This window comes from Schistocerca cancellata, unplaced genomic scaffold, assembly GCF_023864275.1.
Source record: "Schistocerca cancellata isolate TAMUIC-IGC-003103 unplaced genomic scaffold, iqSchCanc2.1 HiC_scaffold_322, whole genome shotgun sequence".
NCBI lineage: Eukaryota > Metazoa > Arthropoda > Insecta > Orthoptera > Acrididae > Schistocerca > Schistocerca cancellata.
This window is the reverse complement of record NW_026046340.1, coordinates 117,448-138,947: the sequence shown is the minus strand read 5'-3', so window position 1 is coordinate 138,947 and position 21,500 is coordinate 117,448. Positions and strand designations below refer to the sequence as shown.

Genomic DNA, 21,500 nt, shown 5'->3' with positions numbered 1-21,500 from the left:
GGGTAGGCGAGCTCATCCAGGCAGCGTCTCTACGCACATTTCGTGTCCTTTGGCAAGAGTCGTCGCGTGCGTGCGCCGCAAGAGTACTTAGACGATCATTTTTAAGCAGTGCAGTGCAGGATTCAGCGTCTGTAGCATTCTCTCGAGAGGATGCGACGGCGCTGGACGGCAGTCCCACTTTCCCCTCAGACGTCTGCAGCGGAAAGCACCAGGAAGCTGTGAACTAGCTGAGCATCGGTGGTTCAGTGGTAGAATGCTCGCCTGCCACGCGGGCGGCCCGGGTTCGATTCCCGGCCGATGCATCATTTTGCTTTTCCCGCGGTGCCGTGTGACTTGCGCGCTTGAGATGCACGATCCACAAGAATGTATAGCGGGATTCCCTTGAGAAGAAACGAGAACGCAGCACGCGCGGTTCCCCACTCGGACGCTCGCGTCATGTTCTACGGACTGGCGTCGGCCTGGCCTCACAAGTTGCTGTGTCCAGGTGCCTCCGAGGCATTGAACTTGAACGACGGGGAGTGCTGCCTATGGTTGCAAAAGCTGCAGCAACACCGCAATCAACTGGGCCGGCAATGCACGTGTAGCAACAGAACGCGTTAACCATGAAGTAGTGTATCTCTGCGTCTAACATTGGGTACGCTGCTTACCCAGATTCCAGGACCAGCGGTCTCCCCCCGTCCCCCTGCCTCGGTAGCGCAGTAGGCAGTGCGTAAGTCTCATAATTTTAAGGTCGTGAGTTCGATTCTCACCCGGGGCATTTAATTTTCTGTGAGTCACGGTGGTGCTGTCGCTAGTGCTCGAACTTATTTCTTGTTTGTTATCCACAACGTTTCAACGCTTCAGCGAGAAAATGTTTACTTCCTGTTATTGATACTTACAGCTTTCCTTTTCCTCTTCTCCCAGTAGAGCAAGAAGCCAAATGCATTGCTCTGAGACTTTTGAGGTGCGCGCCTTGCCAGTCAGTATGCGCAAAGACGCTCGCAAAGAGAGAAGGGTGCCGACGCGGGACTCGGCACGAAATGTGCGAGAGACCATCCGATCCGTCCAACGAACGCCGAACTCCGGTGTGGTCTAGTGGCTAGGATACCTGGCTTTCACCCAGGAGGCCCGGGTTCGATTCCCGGTACCGGAACGGAATTTTTTCCACACGAATCGTCTCAAGTTTCAGCTGTGCGTGCTGCCGTTTCCCGTCCTGTTCGCAATTCAGCTACTGTTTCATGACCGCCAGCAGAACATGGACGAGCGGAGCAGGCACACAGTGACCCTAGAAGTGGCGTGTGGCTTCATGCCACGTGTTTCCAGCGTAGGGCTGAGCAACCGTCCGCGTCGAGGCCCGTTAGCTCAGTTGGTTAGAGCGTCGTGCTAATAACGCGAAGGTCGTGGGTTCGATCCCCCCACGGGCCAGTACGCTTTTACTACTACGAAAAGGCAGCGCCGATTTCAGCTGGCGAGTGTGATGGCCAAAAGATCATCGCCCTGCGTGGACGTTGACAGAGGATCCGAACCCGACTTGTCGGCAAGCGCTACAGCATTCGCTCGGCAATGGCCACAATATGTTGAATACGCTGGTTCTGATACGGCAAAGAGAAAACCAAAGAAAATGTCCGATTGCCGACGTGTAACAACTTTGGCCCCTGTCAGTGCTTGGGCGGGTGACCGCATGGGAACGCAGGGTACTGTTGGCAATTTTGCTTCCTATTTGTCTTTCTCCTTTCTTTTCGCAGCTGCAGCCCGATTCAGTCAGGGAGACGCCACCGTGTAATGAAGCGGCGTGCTGTGTGTCCACCGCCTCGCCTCTCCTTGCCTCTCTCAGTCGTTTCTCGTGCTTGTCGTGTTGATATAGGCCGACTGGAGAGCGTCAGCTCTCGCGTCAGCTGAGCAAAGTCGAGACAAGTCGAGACTCAAGGGGAATCGACGCACACGCTATAGGGTGGCCTGCAGCGAGTAAGATGGGGAAAGAAACATTAATTTAAGGACGCGTGGCAAAAGTACTTATACGCAAAAGTAAATGCCTGCTGCGGTGGCCGGGAATCGACCCCGGATCAACTGCTTGGAAGGCAACTATGCTGACAATTACACCACCACCGCACAGTTGCCTTCCGCGCCTCGCGAGCCGCGCTGTGTCTGCTTCCCGCCTGTCAGCGGCGCCTGAAGGTGGTCGTAGCTGTAGGCGCGTTACGGGGTAGGCGAGCTCATCCAGGCAGCGTCTCTACGCACATTTCGCGTCCTTTGGCAAGAGTCGTCGCGTGCGTGCGCCGCAAGAGTACTTAGACGATCATTTTTAAGCAGTGCAGTGCAGGATTCAGCGTCTGTAGCATTCTCTCGAGAGGATGCGACGGCGCTGGACGGCAGTCCCACTTTCCCCTCAGACGTCTGCAGCGGAAAGCACCAGGAAGCTGTGAACTAGCTGAGCATCGGTGGTTCAGTGGTAGAATGCTCGCCTGCCACGCGGGCGGCCCGGGTTCGATTCCCGGCCGATGCATCATTTTGCTTTTCCCGCGGTGCCGTGTGACTTGCGCGCTTGAGATGCACGATCCACAAGAGTGTATAGCGGGATTCCCTTGAGAAGAAACGAGAACGCAGCACGCGCGGTTCCCCACTCGGACGCTCGCGTCATGTTCTACGGACTGGCGTCGGCCTGGCCTCACAAGTTGCTGTGTCCAGGTGCCTCCGAGGCATTGAACTTGAACGACGGGGAGTGCTGCCTATGGTTGCAAAAGCTGCAGCAACACCGCAATCAACTGGGCCGGCAATGCACGTGTAGCAACAGAACGCGTTAACCACGAAGTAGTGTATCTCTGCGTCTAACATTGGGTACGCTGCTTACCCAGATTCCAGGACCAGCGGTCTCCCCCCGTCCCCCTGCCTCGGTAGCGCAGTAGGCAGCGCGTAAGTCTCATAATTTTAAGGTCGTGAGTTCGATTCTCACCCGGGGCATTTAATTTTCTGTGAGTCACGGTGGTGCTGTCGCTAGTGCTCGAACTTATTTCTTGTTTGTTATCCACAACGTTTCAACGCTTCAGCGAGAAAATGTTTACTTCCTGTTATTGATACTTACAGCTTTCCTTTTCCTCTTCTCCCAGTAGAGCAAGAAGCCAAATGCATTGCTCTGAGACTTTTGAGGTGCGCGCCTTGCCAGTCAGTATGCGCAAAGACGCTCGCAAAGAGAGAAGGGTGCCGACGCGGGACTCGGCACGAAATGTGCGAGAGACCATCCGATCCGTCCAACGAACGCCGAACTCCGGTGTGGTCTAGTGGCTAGGATACCTGGCTTTCACCCAGGAGGCCCGGGTTCGATTCCCGGTACCGGAACGGAATTTTTTCCACACGAATCGTCTCAAGTTTCAGCTGTGCGTGCTGCCGTTTCCCGTCCTGTTCGCAATTCAGCTACTGTTTCATGACCGCCAGCAGAACATGGACGAGCGGAGCAGGCACACAGTGACCCTAGAAGTGGCGTGTGGCTTCATGCCACGTGTTTCCAGCGTAGGGCTGAGCAACCGTCCGCGTCGAGGCCCGTTAGCTCAGTTGGTTAGAGCGTCGTGCTAATAACGCGAATGTCGTGGGTTCGATCCCCCCACGGGCCAGTACGCTTTTACTACTACGAAAAGGCAGCGCCGATTTCAGCTGGCGAGTGTGATGGCCAAAAGATCATCGCCCTGCGTGGACGTTGACAGAGGATCCGAACCCGACTTGTCGGCAAGCGCTACAGCATTCGCTCGGCAATGGCCACAATATGTTGAATACGCTGGTTCTGATACGGCAAAGAGAAAACGAAAGAAAATGTCCGATTGCCGACGTGTAACAACTTTGGCCCCTGTCAGTGCTTGGGCGGGTGACCGCATGGGAACGCAGGGTACTGTTGGCAATTTTGCTTCCTATTTGTCTTTCTCCTTTCTTTTCGCAGCTGCAGCCCGATTCAGTCAGGGAGACGCCACCGTGTAATGAAGCGGCGTGCTGTGTGTCCACCGCCTCGCCTCTCCTTGCCTCTCTCAGTCGTTTCTCGTGCTTGTCGTGTTGATATAGGCCGACTGGAGAGCGTCAGCTCTCGCGTCAGCTGAGCAAAGTCGAGACAAGTCGAGACTCAAGGGGAATCGACGCACACGCTATAGGGTGGCCTGCAGCGAGTAAGATGGGGAAAGAAACATTAATTTAAGGACGCGTGGCAAAAGTACTTATACGCAAAAGTAAAAGCCTGCTGCGGTGGCCGGGAATCGACCCCGGATCAACTGCTTGGAAGGCAACTATGCTGACAATTACACCACCACCGCACAGTTGCCTTCCGCGCCTCGCGAGCCGCGCTGTGTCTGCTTCCCGCCTGTCAGCGGCGCCTGAAGGTGGTCGTAGCTGTAGGCGCGTTACGGGGTAGGCGAGCTCATCCAGGCAGCGTCTCTACGCACATTTCGCGTCCTTTGGCAAGAGTCGTCGCGTGCGTGCGCCGCAAGAGTACTTAGACGATCATTTTTAAGCAGTGCAGTGCAGGATTCAGCGTCTGTAGCATTCTCTCGAGAGGATGCGACGGCGCTGGACGGCAGTCCCACTTTCCCCTCAGACGTCTGCAGCGGAAAGCACCAGGAAGCTGTGAACTAGCTGAGCATCGGTGGTTCAGTGGTAGAATGCTCGCCTGCCACGCGGGCGGCCCGGGTTCGATTCCCGGCCGATGCATCATTTTGCTTTTCCCGCGGTGCCGTGTGACTTGCGCGCTTGAGATGCACGATCCACAAGAATGTATAGCGGGATTCCCTTGAGAAGAAACGAGAACGCAGCACGCGCGGTTCCCCACTCGGACGCTCGCGTCATGTTCTACGGACTGGCGTCGGCCTGGCCTCACAAGTTGCTGTGTCCAGGTGCCTCCGAGGCATTGAACTTGAACGACGGGGAGTGCTGCCTATGGTTGCAAAAGCTGCAGCAACACCGCAATCAACTGGGCCGGCAATGCACGTGTAGCAACAGAACGCGTTAACCACGAAGTAGTGTATCTCTGCGTCTAACATTGGGTACGCTGCTTACCCAGATTCCAGGACCAGCGGTCTCCCCCCGTCCCCCTGCCTCGGTAGCGCAGTAGGCAGCGCGTAAGTCTCATAATTTTAAGGTCGTGAGTTCGATTCTCACCCGGGGCATTTAATTTTCTGTGAGTCACGGTGGTGCTGTCGCTAGTGCTCGAACTTATTTCTTGTTTGTTATCCACAACGTTTCAACGCTTCAGCGAGAAAATGTTTACTTCCTGTTATTGATACTTACAGCTTTCCTTTTCCTCTTCTCCCAGTAGAGCAAGAAGCCAAATGCATTGCTCTGAGACTTTTGAGGTGCGCGCCTTGCCAGTCAGTATGCGCAAAGACGCTCGCAAAGAGAGAAGGGTGCCGACGCGGGACTCGGCACGAAATGTGCGAGAGACCATCCGATCCGTCCAACGAACGCCGAACTCCGGTGTGGTCTAGTGGCTAGGATACCTGGCTTTCACCCAGGAGGCCCGGGTTCGATTCCCGGTACCGGAACGGAATTTTTTCCACACGAATCGTCTCAAGTTTCAGCTGTGCGTGCTGCCGTTTCCCGTCCTGTTCGCAATTCAGCTACTGTTTCATGACCGCCAGCAGAACATGGACGAGCGGAGCAGGCACACAGTGACCCTAGAAGTGGCGTGTGGCTTCATGCCACGTGTTTCCAGCGTAGGGCTGAGCAACCGTCCGCGTCGAGGCCCGTTAGCTCAGTTGGTTAGAGCGTCGTGCTAATAACGCGAAGGTCGTGGGTTCGATCCCCCCACGGGCCAGTACGCTTTTACTACTACGAAAAGGCAGCGCCGATTTCAGCTGGCGAGTGTGATGGCCAAAAGATCATCGCCCTGCGTGGACGTTGACAGAGGATCCGAACCCGACTTGTCGGCAAGCGCTACAGCATTCGCTCGGCAATGGCCACAATATGTTGAATACGCTGGTTCTGATACGGCAAAGAGAAAACGAAAGAAAATGTCCGATTGCCGACGTGTAACAACTTTGGCCCCTGTCAGTGCTTGGGCGGGTGACCGCATGGGAACGCAGGGTACTGTTGGCAATTTTGCTTCCTATTTGTCTTTCTCCTTTCTTTTCGCAGCTGCAGCCCGATTCAGTCAGGGAGACGCCACCGTGTAATGAAGCGGCGTGCTGTGTGTCCACCGCCTCGCCTCTCCTTGCCTCTCTCAGTCGTTTCTCGTGCTTGTCGTGTTGATATAGGCCGACTGGAGAGCGTCAGCTCTCGCGTCAGCTGAGCAAAGTCGAGACAAGTCGAGACTCAAGGGGAATCGACGCACACGCTATAGGGTGGCCTGCAGCGAGTAAGATGGGGAAAGAAACATTAATTTAAGGACGCGTGGCAAAAGTACTTATACGCAAAAGTAAAAGCCTGCTGCGGTGGCCGGGAATCGAACCCGGATCAACTGCTTGGAAGGCAACTATGCTGACCATTACACCACCACCGCACAGTTGCCTTCCGCGCCTCGCGAGCCGCGCTGTGTCTGCTTCCCGCCTGTCAGCGGCGCCTGAAGGTGGTCGTAGCTGTAGGCGCGTTACGGGGTAGGCGAGCTCATCCAGGCAGCGTCTCTACGCACATTTCGCGTCCTTTGGCAAGAGTCGTCGCGTGCGTGCGCCGCAAGAGTACTTAGACGATCATTTTTAAGCAGTGCAGTGCAGGATTCAGCGTCTGTAGCATTCTCTCGAGAGGATGCGACGGCGCTGGACGGCAGTCCCACTTTCCCCTCAGACGTCTGCAGCGGAAAGCACCAGGAAGCTGTGAACTAGCTGAGCATCGGTGGTTCAGTGGTAGAATGCTCGCCTGCCACGCGGGCGGCCCGGGTTCGATTCCCGGCCGATGCATCATTTTGCTTTTCCCGCGGTGCCGTGTGACTTGCGCGCTTGAGATGCACGATCCACAAGAATGTATAGCGGGATTCCCTTGAGAAGAAACGAGAACGCAGCACGCGCGGTTCCCCACTCGGACGCTCGCGTCATGTTCTACGGACTGGCGTCGGCCTGGCCTCACAAGTTGCTGTGTCCAGGTGCCTCCGAGGCATTGAACTTGAACGACGGGGAGTGCTGCCTATGGTTGCAAAAGCTGCAGCAACACCGCAATCAACTGGGCCGGCAATGCACGTGTAGCAACAGAACGCGTTAACCACGAAGTAGTGTATCTCTGCGTCTAACATTGGGTACGCTGCTTACCCAGATTCCAGGACCAGCGGTCTCCCCCCGTCCCCCTGCCTCGGTAGCGCAGTAGGCAGCGCGTAAGTCTCATAATTTTAAGGTCGTGAGTTCGATTCTCACCCGGGGCATTTAATTTTCTGTGAGTCACGGTGGTGCTGTCGCTAGTGCTCGAACTTATTTCTTGTTTGTTATCCACAACGTTTCAACGCTTCAGCGAGAAAATGTTTACTTCCTGTTATTGATACTTACAGCTTTCCTTTTCCTCTTCTCCCAGTAGAGCAAGAAGCCAAATGCATTGCTCTGAGACTTTTGAGGTGCGCGCCTTGCCAGTCAGTATGCGCAAAGACGCTCGCAAAGAGAGAAGGGTGCCGACGCGGGACTCGGCACGAAATGTGCGAGAGACCATCCGATCCGTCCAACGAACGCCGAACTCCGGTGTGGTCTAGTGGCTAGGATACCTGGCTTTCACCCAGGAGGCCCGGGTTCGATTCCCGGTACCGGAACGGAATTTTTTCCACACGAATCGTCTCAAGTTTCAGCTGTGCGTGCTGCCGTTTCCCGTCCTGTTCGCAATTCAGCTACTGTTTCATGACCGCCAGCAGAACATGGACGAGCGGAGCAGGCACACAGTGACCCTAGAAGTGGCGTGTGGCTTCATGCCACGTGTTTCCAGCGTAGGGCTGAGCAACCGTCCGCGTCGAGGCCCGTTAGCTCAGTTGGTTAGAGCGTCGTGCTAATAACGCGAAGGTCGTGGGTTCGATCCCCCCACGGGCCAGTACGCTTTTACTACTACGAAAAGGCAGCGCCGATTTCAGCTGGCGAGTGTGATGGCCAAAAGATCATCGCCCTGCGTGGACGTTGACAGAGGATCCGAACCCGACTTGTCGGCAAGCGCTACAGCATTCGCTCGGCAATGGCCACAATATGTTGAATACGCTGGTTCTGATACGGCAAAGAGAAAACGAAAGAAAATGTCCGATTGCCGACGTGTAACAACTTTGGCCCCTGTCAGTGCTTGGGCGGGTGACCGCATGGGAACGCAGGGTACTGTTGGCAATTTTGCTTCCTATTTGTCTTTCTCCTTTCTTTTCGCAGCTGCAGCCCGATTCAGTCAGGGAGACGCCACCGTGTAATGAAGCGGCGTGCTGTGTGTCCACCGCCTCGCCTCTCCTTGCCTCTCTCAGTCGTTTCTCGTGCTTGTCGTGTTGATATAGGCCGACTGGAGAGCGTCAGCTCTCGCGTCAGCTGAGCAAAGTCGAGACAAGTCGAGACTCAAGGGGAATCGACGCACACGCTATAGGGTGGCCTGCAGCGAGTAAGATGGGGAAAGAAACATTAATTTAAGGACGCGTGGCAAAAGTACTTATACGCAAAAGTAAAAGCCTGCTGCGGTGGCCGGGAATCGAACCCGGATCAACTGCTTGGAAGGCAACTATGCTGACCATTACACCACCACCGCACAGTTGCCTTCCGCGCCTCGCGAGCCGCGCTGTGTCTGCTTCCCGCCTGTCAGCGGCGCCTGAAGGTGGTCGTAGCTGTAGGCGCGTTACGGGGTAGGCGAGCTCATCCAGGCAGCGTCTCTACGCACATTTCGCGTCCTTTGGCAAGAGTCGTCGCGTGCGTGCGCCGCAAGAGTACTTAGACGATCATTTTTAAGCAGTGCAGTGCAGGATTCAGCGTCTGTAGCATTCTCTCGAGAGGATGCGACGGCGCTGGACGGCAGTCCCACTTTCCCCTCAGACGTCTGCAGCGGAAAGCACCAGGAAGCTGTGAACTAGCTGAGCATCGGTGGTTCAGTGGTAGAATGCTCGCCTGCCACGCGGGCGGCCCGGGTTCGATTCCCGGCCGATGCATCATTTTGCTTTTCCCGCGGTGCCGTGTGACTTGCGCGCTTGAGATGCACGATCCACAAGAATGTATAGCGGGATTCCCTTGAGAAGAAACGAGAACGCAGCACGCGCGGTTCCCCACTCGGACGCTCGCGTCATGTTCTACGGACTGGCGTCGGCCTGGCCTCACAAGTTGCTGTGTCCAGGTGCCTCCGAGGCATTGAACTTGAACGACGGGGAGTGCTGCCTATGGTTGCAAAAGCTGCAGCAACACCGCAATCAACTGGGCCGGCAATGCACGTGTAGCAACAGAACGCGTTAACCACGAAGTAGTGTATCTCTGCGTCTAACATTGGGTACGCTGCTTACCCAGATTCCAGGACCAGCGGTCTCCCCCCGTCCCCCTGCCTCGGTAGCGCAGTAGGCAGCGCGTAAGTCTCATAATTTTAAGGTCGTGAGTTCGATTCTCACCCGGGGCATTTAATTTTCTGTGAGTCACGGTGGTGCTGTCGCTAGTGCTCGAACTTATTTCTTGTTTGTTATCCACAACGTTTCAACGCTTCAGCGAGAAAATGTTTACTTCCTGTTATTGATACTTACAGCTTTCCTTTTCCTCTTCTCCCAGTAGAGCAAGAAGCCAAATGCATTGCTCTGAGACTTTTGAGGTGCGCGCCTTGCCAGTCAGTATGCGCAAAGACGCTCGCAAAGAGAGAAGGGTGCCGACGCGGGACTCGGCACGAAATGTGCGAGAGACCATCCGATCCGTCCAACGAACGCCGAACTCCGGTGTGGTCTAGTGGCTAGGATACCTGGCTTTCACCCAGGAGGCCCGGGTTCGATTCCCGGTACCGGAACGGAATTTTTTCCACACGAATCGTCTCAAGTTTCAGCTGTGCGTGCTGCCGTTTCCCGTCCTGTTCGCAATTCAGCTACTGTTTCATGACCGCCAGCAGAACATGGACGAGCGGAGCAGGCACACAGTGACCCTAGAAGTGGCGTGTGGCTTCATGCCACGTGTTTCCAGCGTAGGGCTGAGCAACCGTCCGCGTCGAGGCCCGTTAGCTCAGTTGGTTAGAGCGTCGTGCTAATAACGCGAAGGTCGTGGGTTCGATCCCCCCACGGGCCAGTACGCTTTTACTACTACGAAAAGGCAGCGCCGATTTCAGCTGGCGAGTGTGATGGCCAAAAGATCATCGCCCTGCGTGGACGTTGACAGAGGATCCGAACCCGACTTGTCGGCAAGCGCTACAGCATTCGCTCGGCAATGGCCACAATATGTTGAATACGCTGGTTCTGATACGGCAAAGAGAAAACGAAAGAAAATGTCCGATTGCCGACGTGTAACAACTTTGGCCCCTGTCAGTGCTTGGGCGGGTGACCGCATGGGAACGCAGGGTACTGTTGGCAATTTTGCTTCCTATTTGTCTTTCTCCTTTCTTTTCGCAGCTGCAGCCCGATTCAGTCAGGGAGACGCCACCGTGTAATGAAGCGGCGTGCTGTGTGTCCACCGCCTCGCCTCTCCTTGCCTCTCTCAGTCGTTTCTCGTGCTTGTCGTGTTGATATAGGCCGACTGGAGAGCGTCAGCTCTCGCGTCAGCTGAGCAAAGTCGAGACAAGTCGAGACTCAAGGGGAATCGACGCACACGCTATAGGGTGGCCTGCAGCGAGTAAGATGGGGAAAGAAACATTAATTTAAGGACGCGTGGCAAAAGTACTTATACGCAAAAGTAAAAGCCTGCTGCGGTGGCCGGGAATCGAACCCGGATCAACTGCTTGGAAGGCAACTATGCTGACCATTACACCACCACCGCACAGTTGCCTTCCGCGCCTCGCGAGCCGCGCTGTGTCTGCTTCCCGCCTGTCAGCGGCGCCTGAAGGTGGTCGTAGCTGTAGGCGCGTTACGGGGTAGGCGAGCTCATCCAGGCAGCGTCTCTACGCACATTTCGCGTCCTTTGGCAAGAGTCGTCGCGTGCGTGCGCCGCAAGAGTACTTAGACGATCATTTTTAAGCAGTGCAGTGCAGGATTCAGCGTCTGTAGCATTCTCTCGAGAGGATGCGACGGCGCTGGACGGCAGTCCCACTTTCCCCTCAGACGTCTGCAGCGGAAAGCACCAGGAAGCTGTGAACTAGCTGAGCATCGGTGGTTCAGTGGTAGAATGCTCGCCTGCCACGCGGGCGGCCCGGGTTCGATTCCCGGCCGATGCATCATTTTGCTTTTCCCGCGGTGCCGTGTGACTTGCGCGCTTGAGATGCACGATCCACAAGAATGTATAGCGGGATTCCCTTGAGAAGAAACGAGAACGCAGCACGCGCGGTTCCCCACTCGGACGCTCGCGTCATGTTCTACGGACTGGCGTCGGCCTGGCCTCACAAGTTGCTGTGTCCAGGTGCCTCCGAGGCATTGAACTTGAACGACGGGGAGTGCTGCCTATGGTTGCAAAAGCTGCAGCAACACCGCAATCAACTGGGCCGGCAATGCACGTGTAGCAACAGAACGCGTTAACCACGAAGTAGTGTATCTCTGCGTCTAACATTGGGTACGCTGCTTACCCAGATTCCAGGACCAGCGGTCTCCCCCCGTCCCCCTGCCTCGGTAGCGCAGTAGGCAGCGCGTAAGTCTCATAATTTTAAGGTCGTGAGTTCGATTCTCACCCGGGGCATTTAATTTTCTGTGAGTCACGGTGGTGCTGTCGCTAGTGCTCGAACTTATTTCTTGTTTGTTATCCACAACGTTTCAACGCTTCAGCGAGAAAATGTTTACTTCCTGTTATTGATACTTACAGCTTTCCTTTTCCTCTTCTCCCAGTAGAGCAAGAAGCCAAATGCATTGCTCTGAGACTTTTGAGGTGCGCGCCTTGCCAGTCAGTATGCGCAAAGACGCTCGCAAAGAGAGAAGGGTGCCGACGCGGGACTCGGCACGAAATGTGCGAGAGACCATCCGATCCGTCCAACGAACGCCGAACTCCGGTGTGGTCTAGTGGCTAGGATACCTGGCTTTCACCCAGGAGGCCCGGGTTCGATTCCCGGTACCGGAACGGAATTTTTTCCACACGAATCGTCTCAAGTTTCAGCTGTGCGTGCTGCCGTTTCCCGTCCTGTTCGCAATTCAGCTACTGTTTCATGACCGCCAGCAGAACATGGACGAGCGGAGCAGGCACACAGTGACCCTAGAAGTGGCGTGTGGCTTCATGCCACGTGTTTCCAGCGTAGGGCTGAGCAACCGTCCGCGTCGAGGCCCGTTAGCTCAGTTGGTTAGAGCGTCGTGCTAATAACGCGAAGGTCGTGGGTTCGATCCCCCCACGGGCCAGTACGCTTTTACTACTACGAAAAGGCAGCGCCGATTTCAGCTGGCGAGTGTGATGGCCAAAAGATCATCGCCCTGCGTGGACGTTGACAGAGGATCCGAACCCGACTTGTCGGCAAGCGCTACAGCATTCGCTCGGCAATGGCCACAATATGTTGAATACGCTGGTTCTGATACGGCAAAGAGAAAACGAAAGAAAATGTCCGATTGCCGACGTGTAACAACTTTGGCCCCTGTCAGTGCTTGGGCGGGTGACCGCATGGGAACGCAGGGTACTGTTGGCAATTTTGCTTCCTATTTGTCTTTCTCCTTTCTTTTCGCAGCTGCAGCCCGATTCAGTCAGGGAGACGCCACCGTGTAATGAAGCGGCGTGCTGTGTGTCCACCGCCTCGCCTCTCCTTGCCTCTCTCAGTCGTTTCTCGTGCTTGTCGTGTTGATATAGGCCGACTGGAGAGCGTCAGCTCTCGCGTCAGCTGAGCAAAGTCGAGACAAGTCGAGACTCAAGGGGAATCGACGCACACGCTATAGGGTGGCCTGCAGCGAGTAAGATGGGGAAAGAAACATTAATTTAAGGACGCGTGGCAAAAGTACTTATACGCAAAAGTAAAAGCCTGCTGCGGTGGCCGGGAATCGAACCCGGATCAACTGCTTGGAAGGCAACTATGCTGACCATTACACCACCACCGCACAGTTGCCTTCCGCGCCTCGCGAGCCGCGCTGTGTCTGCTTCCCGCCTGTCAGCGGCGCCTGAAGGTGGTCGTAGCTGTAGGCGCGTTACGGGGTAGGCGAGCTCATCCAGGCAGCGTCTCTACGCACATTTCGCGTCCTTTGGCAAGAGTCGTCGCGTGCGTGCGCCGCAAGAGTACTTAGACGATCATTTTTAAGCAGTGCAGTGCAGGATTCAGCGTCTGTAGCATTCTCTCGAGAGGATGCGACGGCGCTGGACGGCAGTCCCACTTTCCCCTCAGACGTCTGCAGCGGAAAGCACCAGGAAGCTGTGAACTAGCTGAGCATCGGTGGTTCAGTGGTAGAATGCTCGCCTGCCACGCGGGCGGCCCGGGTTCGATTCCCGGCCGATGCATCATTTTGCTTTTCCCGCGGTGCCGTGTGACTTGCGCGCTTGAGATGCACGATCCACAAGAATGTATAGCGGGATTCCCTTGAGAAGAAACGAGAACGCAGCACGCGCGGTTCCCCACTCGGACGCTCGCGTCATGTTCTACGGACTGGCGTCGGCCTGGCCTCACAAGTTGCTGTGTCCAGGTGCCTCCGAGGCATTGAACTTGAACGACGGGGAGTGCTGCCTATGGTTGCAAAAGCTGCAGCAACACCGCAATCAACTGGGCCGGCAATGCACGTGTAGCAACAGAACGCGTTAACCACGAAGTAGTGTATCTCTGCGTCTAACATTGGGTACGCTGCTTACCCAGATTCCAGGACCAGCGGTCTCCCCCCGTCCCCCTGCCTCGGTAGCGCAGTAGGCAGCGCGTAAGTCTCATAATTTTAAGGTCGTGAGTTCGATTCTCACCCGGGGCATTTAATTTTCTGTGAGTCACGGTGGTGCTGTCGCTAGTGCTCGAACTTATTTCTTGTTTGTTATCCACAACGTTTCAACGCTTCAGCGAGAAAATGTTTACTTCCTGTTATTGATACTTACAGCTTTCCTTTTCCTCTTCTCCCAGTAGAGCAAGAAGCCAAATGCATTGCTCTGAGACTTTTGAGGTGCGCGCCTTGCCAGTCAGTATGCGCAAAGACGCTCGCAAAGAGAGAAGGGTGCCGACGCGGGACTCGGCACGAAATGTGCGAGAGACCATCCGATCCGTCCAACGAACGCCGAACTCCGGTGTGGTCTAGTGGCTAGGATACCTGGCTTTCACCCAGGAGGCCCGGGTTCGATTCCCGGTACCGGAACGGAATTTTTTCCACACGAATCGTCTCAAGTTTCAGCTGTGCGTGCTGCCGTTTCCCGTCCTGTTCGCAATTCAGCTACTGTTTCATGACCGCCAGCAGAACATGGACGAGCGGAGCAGGCACACAGTGACCCTAGAAGTGGCGTGTGGCTTCATGCCACGTGTTTCCAGCGTAGGGCTGAGCAACCGTCCGCGTCGAGGCCCGTTAGCTCAGTTGGTTAGAGCGTCGTGCTAATAACGCGAAGGTCGTGGGTTCGATCCCCCCACGGGCCAGTACGCTTTTACTACTACGAAAAGGCAGCGCCGATTTCAGCTGGCGAGTGTGATGGCCAAAAGATCATCGCCCTGCGTGGACGTTGACAGAGGATCCGAACCCGACTTGTCGGCAAGCGCTACAGCATTCGCTCGGCAATGGCCACAATATGTTGAATACGCTGGTTCTGATACGGCAAAGAGAAAACGAAAGAAAATGTCCGATTGCCGACGTGTAACAACTTTGGCCCCTGTCAGTGCTTGGGCGGGTGACCGCATGGGAACGCAGGGTACTGTTGGCAATTTTGCTTCCTATTTGTCTTTCTCCTTTCTTTTCGCAGCTGCAGCCCGATTCAGTCAGGGAGACGCCACCGTGTAATGAAGCGGCGTGCTGTGTGTCCACCGCCTCGCCTCTCCTTGCCTCTCTCAGTCGTTTCTCGTGCTTGTCGTGTTGATATAGGCCGACTGGAGAGCGTCAGCTCTCGCGTCAGCTGAGCAAAGTCGAGACAAGTCGAGACTCAAGGGGAATCGACGCACACGCTATAGGGTGGCCTGCAGCGAGTAAGATGGGGAAAGAAACATTAATTTAAGGACGCGTGGCAAAAGTACTTATACGCAAAAGTAAAAGCCTGCTGCGGTGGCCGGGAATCGAACCCGGATCAACTGCTTGGAAGGCAACTATGCTGACCATTACACCACCACCGCACAGTTGCCTTCCGCGCCTCGCGAGCCGCGCTGTGTCTGCTTCCCGCCTGTCAGCGGCGCCTGAAGGTGGTCGTAGCTGTAGGCGCGTTACGGGGTAGGCGAGCTCATCCAGGCAGCGTCTCTACGCACATTTCGCGTCCTTTGGCAAGAGTCGTCGCGTGCGTGCGCCGCAAGAGTACTTAGACGATCATTTTTAAGCAGTGCAGTGCAGGATTCAGCGTCTGTAGCATTCTCTCGAGAGGATGCGACGGCGCTGGACGGCAGTCCCACTTTCCCCTCAGACGTCTGCAGCGGAAAGCACCAGGAAGCTGTGAACTAGCTGAGCATCGGTGGTTCAGTGGTAGAATGCTCGCCTGCCACGCGGGCGGCCCGGGTTCGATTCCCGGCCGATGCATCATTTTGCTTTTCCCGCGGTGCCGTGTGACTTGCGCGCTTGAGATGCACGATCCACAAGAATGTATAGCGGGATTCCCTTGAGAAGAAACGAGAACGCAGCACGCGCGGTTCCCCACTCGGACGCTCGCGTCATGTTCTACGGACTGGCGTCGGCCTGGCCTCACAAGTTGCTGTGTCCAGGTGCCTCCGAGGCATTGAACTTGAACGACGGGGAGTGCTGCCTATGGTTGCAAAAGCTGCAGCAACACCGCAATCAACTGGGCCGGCAATGCACGTGTAGCAACAGAACGCGTTAACCACGAAGTAGTGTATCTCTGCGTCTAACATTGGGTACGCTGCTTACCCAGATTCCAGGACCAGCGGTCTCCCCCCGTCCCCCTGCCTCGGTAGCGCAGTAGGCAGCGCGTAAGTCTCATAATTTTAAGGTCGTGAGTTCGATTCTCACCCGGGGCATTTAATTTTCTGTGAGTCACGGTGGTGCTGTCGCTAGTGCTCGAACTTATTTCTTGTTTGTTATCCACAACGTTTCAACGCTTCAGCGAGAAAATGTTTACTTCCTGTTATTGATACTTACAGCTTTCCTTTTCCTCTTCTCCCAGTAGAGCAAGAAGCCAAATGCATTGCTCTGAGACTTTTGAGGTGCGCGCCTTGCCAGTCAGTATGCGCAAAGACGCTCGCAAAGAGAGAAGGGTGCCGACGCGGGACTCGGCACGAAATGTGCGAGAGACCATCCGATCCGTCCAACGAACGCCGAACTCCGGTGTGGTCTAGTGGCTAGGATACCTGGCTTTCACCCAGGAGGCCCGGGTTCGATTCCCGGTACCGGAACGGAATTTTTTCCACACGAATCGTCTCAAGTTTCAGCTGTGCGTGCTGCCGTTTCCCGTCCTGTTCGCAATTCAGCTACTGTTTCATGACCGCCAGCAGAACATGGACGAGCGGAGCAGGCACACAGTGACCCTAGAAGTGGCGTGTGGCTTCATGCCACGTGTTTCCAGCGTAGGGCTGAGCAACCGTCCGCGTCGAGGCCCGTTAGCTCAGTTGGTTAGAGCGTCGTGCTAATAACGCGAAGGTCGTGGGTTCGATCCCCCCACGGGCCAGTACGCTTTTACTACTACGAAAAGGCAGCGCCGATTTCAGCTGGCGAGTGTGATGGCCAAAAGATCATCGCCCTGCGTGGACGTTGACAGAGGATCCGAACCCGACTTGTCGGCAAGCGCTACAGCATTCGCTCGGCAATGGCCACAATATGTTGAATACGCTGGTTCTGATACGGCAAAGAGAAAACCAAAGAAAATGTCCGATTGCCGACGTGTAACAACTTTGGCCCCTGTCAGTGCTTGGGCGGGTGACCGCATGGGAACGCAGGGTACTGTTGGCAATTTTGCTTCCTATTTGTCTTTCTCCTTTCTTTTCGCAGCTGCAGCCCGATTCAGTCAGGGAGACGCCACCGTGTAATGAAGCGGCGTGCTGTGTGTCCACCGCCTCGCCTCTCCTTGCCTCTCTCAGTCGTTTCTCGTGCTTGTCGTGTTGATATAGGCCGACTGGAGAGCGTCAGCTCTCGCGTCAGCTGAGCAAAGTCGAGACAAGTCGAGACTCAAGGGGAATCGACGCACACGCTATAGGGTGGCCTGCAGCGAGTAAGATGGGGAAAGAAACATTAATTTAAGGACGCGTGGCAAAAGTACTTATACGCAAAAGTAAAAGCCTGCTGCGGTGGCCGGGAATCGAACCCGGATCAACTGCTTGGAAGGCAACTATGCTGACCATTACACCACCACCGCACAGTTGCCTTCCGCGCCTCGCGAGCCGCGCTGTGTCTGCTTCCCGCCTGTCAGCGGCGCCTGAAGGTGGTCGTAGCTGTAGGCGCGTTACGGGGTAGGCGAGCTCATCCAGGCAGCGTCTCTACGCACATTTCGCGTCCTTTGGCAAGAGTCGTCGCGTGCGTGCGCCGCAAGAGTACTTAGACGATCATTTTTAAGCAGTGCAGTGCAGGATTCAGCGTCTGTAGCATTCTCTCGAGAGGATGCGACGGCGCTGGACGGCAGTCCCACTTTCCCCTCAGACGTCTGCAGCGGAAAGCACCAGGAAGCTGTGAACTAGCTGAGCATCGGTGGTTCAGTGGTAGAATGCTCGCCTGCCACGCGGGCGGCCCGGGTTCGATTCCCGGCCGATGCATCATTTTGCTTTTCCCGCGGTGCCGTGTGACTTGCGCGCTTGAGATGCACGATCCACAAGAATGTATAGCGGGATTCCCTTGAGAAGAAACGAGAACGCAGCACGCGCGGTTCCCCACTCGGACGCTCGCGTCATGTTCTACGGACTGGCGTCGGCCTGGCCTCACAAGTTGCTGTGTCCAGGTGCCTCCGAGGCATTGAACTTGAACGACGGGGAGTGCTGCCTATGGTTGCAAAAGCTGCAGCAACACCGCAATCAACTGGGCCGGCAATGCACGTGTAGCAACAGAACGCGTTAACCACGAAGTAGTGTATCTCTGCGTCTAACATTGGGTACGCTGCTTACCCAGATTCCAGGACCAGCGGTCTCCCCCCGTCCCCCTGCCTCGGTAGCGCAGTAGGCAGCGCGTAAGTCTCATAATTTTAAGGTCGTGAGTTCGATTCTCACCCGGGGCATTTAATTTTCTGTGAGTCACGGTGGTGCTGTCGCTAGTGCTCGAACTTATTTCTTGTTTGTTATCCACAACGTTTCAACGCTTCAGCGAGAAAATGTTTACTTCCTGTTATTGATACTTACAGCTTTCCTTTTCCTCTTCTCCCAGTAGAGCAAGAAGCCAAATGCATTGCTCTGAGACTTTTGAGGTGCGCGCCTTGCCAGTCAGTATGCGCAAAGACGCTCGCAAAGAGAGAAGGGTGCCGACGCGGGACTCGGCACGAAATGTGCGAGAGACCATCCGATCCGTCCAACGAACGCCGAACTCCGGTGTGGTCTAGTGGCTAGGATACCTGGCTTTCACCCAGGAGGCCCGGGTTCGATTCCCGGTACCGGAACGGAATTTTTTCCACACGAATCGTCTCAAGTTTCAGCTGTGCGTGCTGCCGTTTCCCGTCCTGTTCGCAATTCAGCTACTGTTTCATGACCGCCAGCAGAACATGGACGAGCGGAGCAGGCACACAGTGACCCTAGAAGTGGCGTGTGGCTTCATGCCACGTGTTTCCAGCGTAGGGCTGAGCAACCGTCCGCGTCGAGGCCCGTTAGCTCAGTTGGTTAGAGCGTCGTGCTAATAACGCGAAGGTCGTGGGTTCGATCCCCCCACGGGCCAGTACGCTTTTACTACTACGAAAAGGCAGCGCCGATTTCAGCTGGCGAGTGTGATGGCCAAAAGATCATCGCCCTGCGTGGACGTTGACAGAGGATCCGAACCCGACTTGTCGGCAAGCGCTACAGCATTCGCTCGGCAATGGCCACAATATGTTGAATACGCTGGTTCTGATACGGCAAAGAGAAAACGAAAGAAAATGTCCGATTGCCGACGTGTAACAACTTTGGCCCCTGTCAGTGCTTGGGCGGGTGACCGCATGGGAACGCAGGGTACTGTTGGCAATTTTGCTTCCTATTTGTCTTTCTCCTTTCTTTTCGCAGCTGCAGCCCGATTCAGTCAGGGAGACGCCACCGTGTAATGAAGCGGCGTGCTGTGTGTCCACCGCCTCGCCTCTCCTTGCCTCTCTCAGTCGTTTCTCGTGCTTGTCGTGTTGATATAGGCCGACTGGAGAGCGTCAGCTCTCGCGTCAGCTGAGCAAAGTCGAGACAAGTCGAGACAAGTCGAGACAAGTCGAGACAAGTCGAGACAAGTCGAGACAAGTCGAGACAAGTCGAGACAAGTCGAGACAAGTCGAGACAAGTCGAGACAAGTCGAGACAAGTCGAGACAAGTCGAGACAAGTCGAGACAAGTCGAGAACAAGTCGAGACAAGTCGAGACAAGTCGAGACAAGTCGAGACAAGTCGAGACAAGTCGAGACTCAAGGGGAATCGACGCACACGCTATAGGGTGGCCTGCAGCGAGTAAGATGGGGAAAGAAACATTAATTTAAGGACGCGTGGCAAAAGTACTTATACGCAAAAGTAAAAGCCTGCTGCGGTGGCCGGGAATCGAACCCGGATCAACTGCTTGGAAGGCAACTATGCTGACCATTACACCACCACCGCACAGTTGCCTTCCGCGCCTCGCGAGCCGCGCTGTGTCTGCTTCCCGCCTGTCAGCGGCGCCTGAAGGTGGTCGTAGCTGTAGGCGCGTTACGGGGTAGGCGAGCTCATCCAGGCAGCGTCTCTACGCACATTTCGCGTCCTTTGGCAAGAGTCGTCGCGTGCGTGCGCCGCAAGAGTACTTAGACGATCATTTTTAAGCAGTGCAGTGCAGGATTCAGCGTCTGTAGCATTCTCTCGAGAGGATGCGACGGCGCTGGACGGCAGTCCCACTTTCCCCTCAGACGTCTGCAGCGGAAAGCACCAGGAAGCTGTGAACTAGCTGAGCATCGGTGGTTCAGTGGTAGAATGCTCGCCTGCCACGCGGGCGGCCCGGGTTCGATTCCCGGCCGATGCATCATTTTGCTTTTCCCGCGGTGCCGTGTGACTTGCGCGCTTGAGATGCACGATCCACAAGAATGTATAGCGGGATTCCCTTGAGAAGAAACGAGAACGCAGCACGCGCGGTTCCCCACTCGGACGCTCGCGTCATGTTCTACGGACTGGCGTCGGCCTGGCCTCACAAGTTGCTGTGTCCAGGTGCCTCCGAGGCATTGAACTTGAACGACGGGGAGTGCTGCCTATGGTTGCAAAAGCTGCAGCAACACCGCAATCAACTGGGCCGGCAATGCACGTGTAGCAACAGAACGCGTTAACCACGAAGTAGTGTATCTCTGCGTCTAACATTGGGTACGCTGCTTACCCAGATTCCAGGACCAGCGGTCTCCCCCCGTCCCCCTGCCTCGGTAGCGCAGTAGGCAGCGCGTAAGTCTCATAATTTTAAGGTCGCGAGTTCGATTCTCACCCGGGGCATTTAATTTTCTGTGAGTCACGGTGGTGCTGTCGCTAGTGCTCGAACTTATTTCTTGTTTGTTATCCACAACGTTTCAACGCTTCAGCGAGAAAATGTTTACTTCCTGTTATTGATACTTACAGCTTTCCTTTTCCTCTTCTCCCAGTAGAGCAAGAAGCCAAATGCATTGCTCTGAGACTTTTGAGGTGCGCGCCTTGCCAGTCAGTATGCGCAAAGACGCTCGCAAAGAGAGAAGGGTGCCGACGCGGGACTCGGCACGAAATGTGCGAGAGACCATCCGATCCGTCCAACGAACGCCGAACTCCGGTGTGGTCTAGTGGCTAGGATACCTGGCTTTCACCCAGGAGGCCCGGGTTCGATTCCCGGTACCGGAACGGAATTTTTTCCACACGAATCGTCTCAAGTTTCAGCTGTGCGTGCTGCCGTTTCCCGTCCTGTTCGCAATTCAGCTACTGTTTCATGACCGCCAGCAGAACATGGACGAGCGGAGCAGGCACACAGTGACCCTAGAAGTGGCGTGTGGCTTCATGCCACGTGTTTCCAGCGTAGGGCTGAGCAACCGTCCGCGTCGAGGCCCGTTAGCTCAGTTGGTTAGAGCGTCGTGCTAATAACGCGAAGGTCGTGGGTTCGATCCCCCCACGGGCCAGTACGCTTTTACTACTACGAAAAGGCAGCGCCGATTTCAGCTGGCGAGTGTGATGGCCAAAAGATCATCGCCCTGCGTGGACGTTGACAGAGGATCCGAACCCGACTTGTCGGCAAGCGCTACAGCATTCGCTCGGCAATGGCCACAATATGTTGAATACGCTGGTTCTGATACGGCAAAGAGAAAACGAAAGAAAATGTCCGATTGCCGACGTGTAACAACTTTGGCCCCTGTCAGTGCTTGGGCGGGTGACCGCATGGGAACGCAGGGTACTG

The 21,500-nt window shown here is 55.5% G+C and overlaps 47 non-coding genes across 47 annotated transcripts; 40 read left to right on the top strand and 7 right to left on the bottom strand.

Annotated features, from left to right (window-relative positions):
• Positions 1 to 231: 231 nt before the first annotated feature.
• Positions 232 to 302, top strand: Trnag-gcc (transfer RNA glycine (anticodon GCC)). The gene has a single exon. It is a non-coding gene; the product is annotated as a tRNA-Gly (tRNA).
• A 382-nt stretch (positions 303 to 684) lies between these two features.
• Trnam-cau (transfer RNA methionine (anticodon CAU)) lies at positions 685 to 757 on the top strand. Its single transcript has one exon. It is a non-coding gene; the product is annotated as a tRNA-Met (tRNA).
• A 303-nt stretch (positions 758 to 1,060) lies between these two features.
• Trnae-uuc (transfer RNA glutamic acid (anticodon UUC)) lies at positions 1,061 to 1,132 on the top strand. The gene has a single exon. It is a non-coding gene; the product is annotated as a tRNA-Glu (tRNA).
• A 198-nt stretch (positions 1,133 to 1,330) lies between these two features.
• Trnai-aau (transfer RNA isoleucine (anticodon AAU)) lies at positions 1,331 to 1,404 on the top strand. Its single transcript has one exon. It is a non-coding gene; the product is annotated as a tRNA-Ile (tRNA).
• A 1,007-nt stretch (positions 1,405 to 2,411) lies between these two features.
• Trnag-gcc (transfer RNA glycine (anticodon GCC)) lies at positions 2,412 to 2,482 on the top strand. The gene has a single exon. It is a non-coding gene; the product is annotated as a tRNA-Gly (tRNA).
• Positions 2,483 to 2,864: 382 nt separating this feature from the next.
• On the top strand, positions 2,865 to 2,937 carry Trnam-cau (transfer RNA methionine (anticodon CAU)). The gene has a single exon. It is a non-coding gene; the product is annotated as a tRNA-Met (tRNA).
• Positions 2,938 to 3,240: 303 nt separating this feature from the next.
• On the top strand, positions 3,241 to 3,312 carry Trnae-uuc (transfer RNA glutamic acid (anticodon UUC)). Its single transcript has one exon. It is a non-coding gene; the product is annotated as a tRNA-Glu (tRNA).
• A 198-nt stretch (positions 3,313 to 3,510) lies between these two features.
• Trnai-aau (transfer RNA isoleucine (anticodon AAU)) lies at positions 3,511 to 3,584 on the top strand. Its single transcript has one exon. It is a non-coding gene; the product is annotated as a tRNA-Ile (tRNA).
• Positions 3,585 to 4,591: 1,007 nt separating this feature from the next.
• Trnag-gcc (transfer RNA glycine (anticodon GCC)) lies at positions 4,592 to 4,662 on the top strand. The gene has a single exon. It is a non-coding gene; the product is annotated as a tRNA-Gly (tRNA).
• A 382-nt stretch (positions 4,663 to 5,044) lies between these two features.
• On the top strand, positions 5,045 to 5,117 carry Trnam-cau (transfer RNA methionine (anticodon CAU)). Its single transcript has one exon. It is a non-coding gene; the product is annotated as a tRNA-Met (tRNA).
• A 303-nt stretch (positions 5,118 to 5,420) lies between these two features.
• On the top strand, positions 5,421 to 5,492 carry Trnae-uuc (transfer RNA glutamic acid (anticodon UUC)). Its single transcript has one exon. It is a non-coding gene; the product is annotated as a tRNA-Glu (tRNA).
• Positions 5,493 to 5,690: 198 nt separating this feature from the next.
• Trnai-aau (transfer RNA isoleucine (anticodon AAU)) lies at positions 5,691 to 5,764 on the top strand. Its single transcript has one exon. It is a non-coding gene; the product is annotated as a tRNA-Ile (tRNA).
• Positions 5,765 to 6,376: 612 nt separating this feature from the next.
• Trnag-ucc (transfer RNA glycine (anticodon UCC)) lies at positions 6,377 to 6,448 on the bottom strand. The gene has a single exon. It is a non-coding gene; the product is annotated as a tRNA-Gly (tRNA).
• Positions 6,449 to 6,771: 323 nt separating this feature from the next.
• On the top strand, positions 6,772 to 6,842 carry Trnag-gcc (transfer RNA glycine (anticodon GCC)). The gene has a single exon. It is a non-coding gene; the product is annotated as a tRNA-Gly (tRNA).
• Positions 6,843 to 7,224: 382 nt separating this feature from the next.
• Trnam-cau (transfer RNA methionine (anticodon CAU)) lies at positions 7,225 to 7,297 on the top strand. The gene has a single exon. It is a non-coding gene; the product is annotated as a tRNA-Met (tRNA).
• A 303-nt stretch (positions 7,298 to 7,600) lies between these two features.
• Trnae-uuc (transfer RNA glutamic acid (anticodon UUC)) lies at positions 7,601 to 7,672 on the top strand. Its single transcript has one exon. It is a non-coding gene; the product is annotated as a tRNA-Glu (tRNA).
• Positions 7,673 to 7,870: 198 nt separating this feature from the next.
• Trnai-aau (transfer RNA isoleucine (anticodon AAU)) lies at positions 7,871 to 7,944 on the top strand. The gene has a single exon. It is a non-coding gene; the product is annotated as a tRNA-Ile (tRNA).
• A 612-nt stretch (positions 7,945 to 8,556) lies between these two features.
• On the bottom strand, positions 8,557 to 8,628 carry Trnag-ucc (transfer RNA glycine (anticodon UCC)). The gene has a single exon. It is a non-coding gene; the product is annotated as a tRNA-Gly (tRNA).
• Positions 8,629 to 8,951: 323 nt separating this feature from the next.
• Positions 8,952 to 9,022, top strand: Trnag-gcc (transfer RNA glycine (anticodon GCC)). Its single transcript has one exon. It is a non-coding gene; the product is annotated as a tRNA-Gly (tRNA).
• A 382-nt stretch (positions 9,023 to 9,404) lies between these two features.
• On the top strand, positions 9,405 to 9,477 carry Trnam-cau (transfer RNA methionine (anticodon CAU)). The gene has a single exon. It is a non-coding gene; the product is annotated as a tRNA-Met (tRNA).
• A 303-nt stretch (positions 9,478 to 9,780) lies between these two features.
• On the top strand, positions 9,781 to 9,852 carry Trnae-uuc (transfer RNA glutamic acid (anticodon UUC)). The gene has a single exon. It is a non-coding gene; the product is annotated as a tRNA-Glu (tRNA).
• A 198-nt stretch (positions 9,853 to 10,050) lies between these two features.
• On the top strand, positions 10,051 to 10,124 carry Trnai-aau (transfer RNA isoleucine (anticodon AAU)). Its single transcript has one exon. It is a non-coding gene; the product is annotated as a tRNA-Ile (tRNA).
• A 612-nt stretch (positions 10,125 to 10,736) lies between these two features.
• On the bottom strand, positions 10,737 to 10,808 carry Trnag-ucc (transfer RNA glycine (anticodon UCC)). Its single transcript has one exon. It is a non-coding gene; the product is annotated as a tRNA-Gly (tRNA).
• Positions 10,809 to 11,131: 323 nt separating this feature from the next.
• Positions 11,132 to 11,202, top strand: Trnag-gcc (transfer RNA glycine (anticodon GCC)). The gene has a single exon. It is a non-coding gene; the product is annotated as a tRNA-Gly (tRNA).
• A 382-nt stretch (positions 11,203 to 11,584) lies between these two features.
• Trnam-cau (transfer RNA methionine (anticodon CAU)) lies at positions 11,585 to 11,657 on the top strand. Its single transcript has one exon. It is a non-coding gene; the product is annotated as a tRNA-Met (tRNA).
• Positions 11,658 to 11,960: 303 nt separating this feature from the next.
• Trnae-uuc (transfer RNA glutamic acid (anticodon UUC)) lies at positions 11,961 to 12,032 on the top strand. The gene has a single exon. It is a non-coding gene; the product is annotated as a tRNA-Glu (tRNA).
• A 198-nt stretch (positions 12,033 to 12,230) lies between these two features.
• On the top strand, positions 12,231 to 12,304 carry Trnai-aau (transfer RNA isoleucine (anticodon AAU)). The gene has a single exon. It is a non-coding gene; the product is annotated as a tRNA-Ile (tRNA).
• Positions 12,305 to 12,916: 612 nt separating this feature from the next.
• Trnag-ucc (transfer RNA glycine (anticodon UCC)) lies at positions 12,917 to 12,988 on the bottom strand. Its single transcript has one exon. It is a non-coding gene; the product is annotated as a tRNA-Gly (tRNA).
• A 323-nt stretch (positions 12,989 to 13,311) lies between these two features.
• Positions 13,312 to 13,382, top strand: Trnag-gcc (transfer RNA glycine (anticodon GCC)). Its single transcript has one exon. It is a non-coding gene; the product is annotated as a tRNA-Gly (tRNA).
• Positions 13,383 to 13,764: 382 nt separating this feature from the next.
• Trnam-cau (transfer RNA methionine (anticodon CAU)) lies at positions 13,765 to 13,837 on the top strand. Its single transcript has one exon. It is a non-coding gene; the product is annotated as a tRNA-Met (tRNA).
• Positions 13,838 to 14,140: 303 nt separating this feature from the next.
• On the top strand, positions 14,141 to 14,212 carry Trnae-uuc (transfer RNA glutamic acid (anticodon UUC)). The gene has a single exon. It is a non-coding gene; the product is annotated as a tRNA-Glu (tRNA).
• Positions 14,213 to 14,410: 198 nt separating this feature from the next.
• Positions 14,411 to 14,484, top strand: Trnai-aau (transfer RNA isoleucine (anticodon AAU)). Its single transcript has one exon. It is a non-coding gene; the product is annotated as a tRNA-Ile (tRNA).
• Positions 14,485 to 15,096: 612 nt separating this feature from the next.
• Positions 15,097 to 15,168, bottom strand: Trnag-ucc (transfer RNA glycine (anticodon UCC)). The gene has a single exon. It is a non-coding gene; the product is annotated as a tRNA-Gly (tRNA).
• Positions 15,169 to 15,491: 323 nt separating this feature from the next.
• Trnag-gcc (transfer RNA glycine (anticodon GCC)) lies at positions 15,492 to 15,562 on the top strand. The gene has a single exon. It is a non-coding gene; the product is annotated as a tRNA-Gly (tRNA).
• A 382-nt stretch (positions 15,563 to 15,944) lies between these two features.
• Trnam-cau (transfer RNA methionine (anticodon CAU)) lies at positions 15,945 to 16,017 on the top strand. The gene has a single exon. It is a non-coding gene; the product is annotated as a tRNA-Met (tRNA).
• Positions 16,018 to 16,320: 303 nt separating this feature from the next.
• Positions 16,321 to 16,392, top strand: Trnae-uuc (transfer RNA glutamic acid (anticodon UUC)). Its single transcript has one exon. It is a non-coding gene; the product is annotated as a tRNA-Glu (tRNA).
• A 198-nt stretch (positions 16,393 to 16,590) lies between these two features.
• Trnai-aau (transfer RNA isoleucine (anticodon AAU)) lies at positions 16,591 to 16,664 on the top strand. The gene has a single exon. It is a non-coding gene; the product is annotated as a tRNA-Ile (tRNA).
• Positions 16,665 to 17,276: 612 nt separating this feature from the next.
• Positions 17,277 to 17,348, bottom strand: Trnag-ucc (transfer RNA glycine (anticodon UCC)). Its single transcript has one exon. It is a non-coding gene; the product is annotated as a tRNA-Gly (tRNA).
• A 323-nt stretch (positions 17,349 to 17,671) lies between these two features.
• Positions 17,672 to 17,742, top strand: Trnag-gcc (transfer RNA glycine (anticodon GCC)). The gene has a single exon. It is a non-coding gene; the product is annotated as a tRNA-Gly (tRNA).
• A 382-nt stretch (positions 17,743 to 18,124) lies between these two features.
• On the top strand, positions 18,125 to 18,197 carry Trnam-cau (transfer RNA methionine (anticodon CAU)). The gene has a single exon. It is a non-coding gene; the product is annotated as a tRNA-Met (tRNA).
• Positions 18,198 to 18,500: 303 nt separating this feature from the next.
• Trnae-uuc (transfer RNA glutamic acid (anticodon UUC)) lies at positions 18,501 to 18,572 on the top strand. The gene has a single exon. It is a non-coding gene; the product is annotated as a tRNA-Glu (tRNA).
• Positions 18,573 to 18,770: 198 nt separating this feature from the next.
• Positions 18,771 to 18,844, top strand: Trnai-aau (transfer RNA isoleucine (anticodon AAU)). Its single transcript has one exon. It is a non-coding gene; the product is annotated as a tRNA-Ile (tRNA).
• An 813-nt stretch (positions 18,845 to 19,657) lies between these two features.
• On the bottom strand, positions 19,658 to 19,729 carry Trnag-ucc (transfer RNA glycine (anticodon UCC)). The gene has a single exon. It is a non-coding gene; the product is annotated as a tRNA-Gly (tRNA).
• A 323-nt stretch (positions 19,730 to 20,052) lies between these two features.
• Positions 20,053 to 20,123, top strand: Trnag-gcc (transfer RNA glycine (anticodon GCC)). The gene has a single exon. It is a non-coding gene; the product is annotated as a tRNA-Gly (tRNA).
• A 382-nt stretch (positions 20,124 to 20,505) lies between these two features.
• Positions 20,506 to 20,578, top strand: Trnam-cau (transfer RNA methionine (anticodon CAU)). Its single transcript has one exon. It is a non-coding gene; the product is annotated as a tRNA-Met (tRNA).
• A 303-nt stretch (positions 20,579 to 20,881) lies between these two features.
• On the top strand, positions 20,882 to 20,953 carry Trnae-uuc (transfer RNA glutamic acid (anticodon UUC)). Its single transcript has one exon. It is a non-coding gene; the product is annotated as a tRNA-Glu (tRNA).
• A 198-nt stretch (positions 20,954 to 21,151) lies between these two features.
• On the top strand, positions 21,152 to 21,225 carry Trnai-aau (transfer RNA isoleucine (anticodon AAU)). Its single transcript has one exon. It is a non-coding gene; the product is annotated as a tRNA-Ile (tRNA).
• Positions 21,226 to 21,500: the final 275 nt, after the last annotated feature.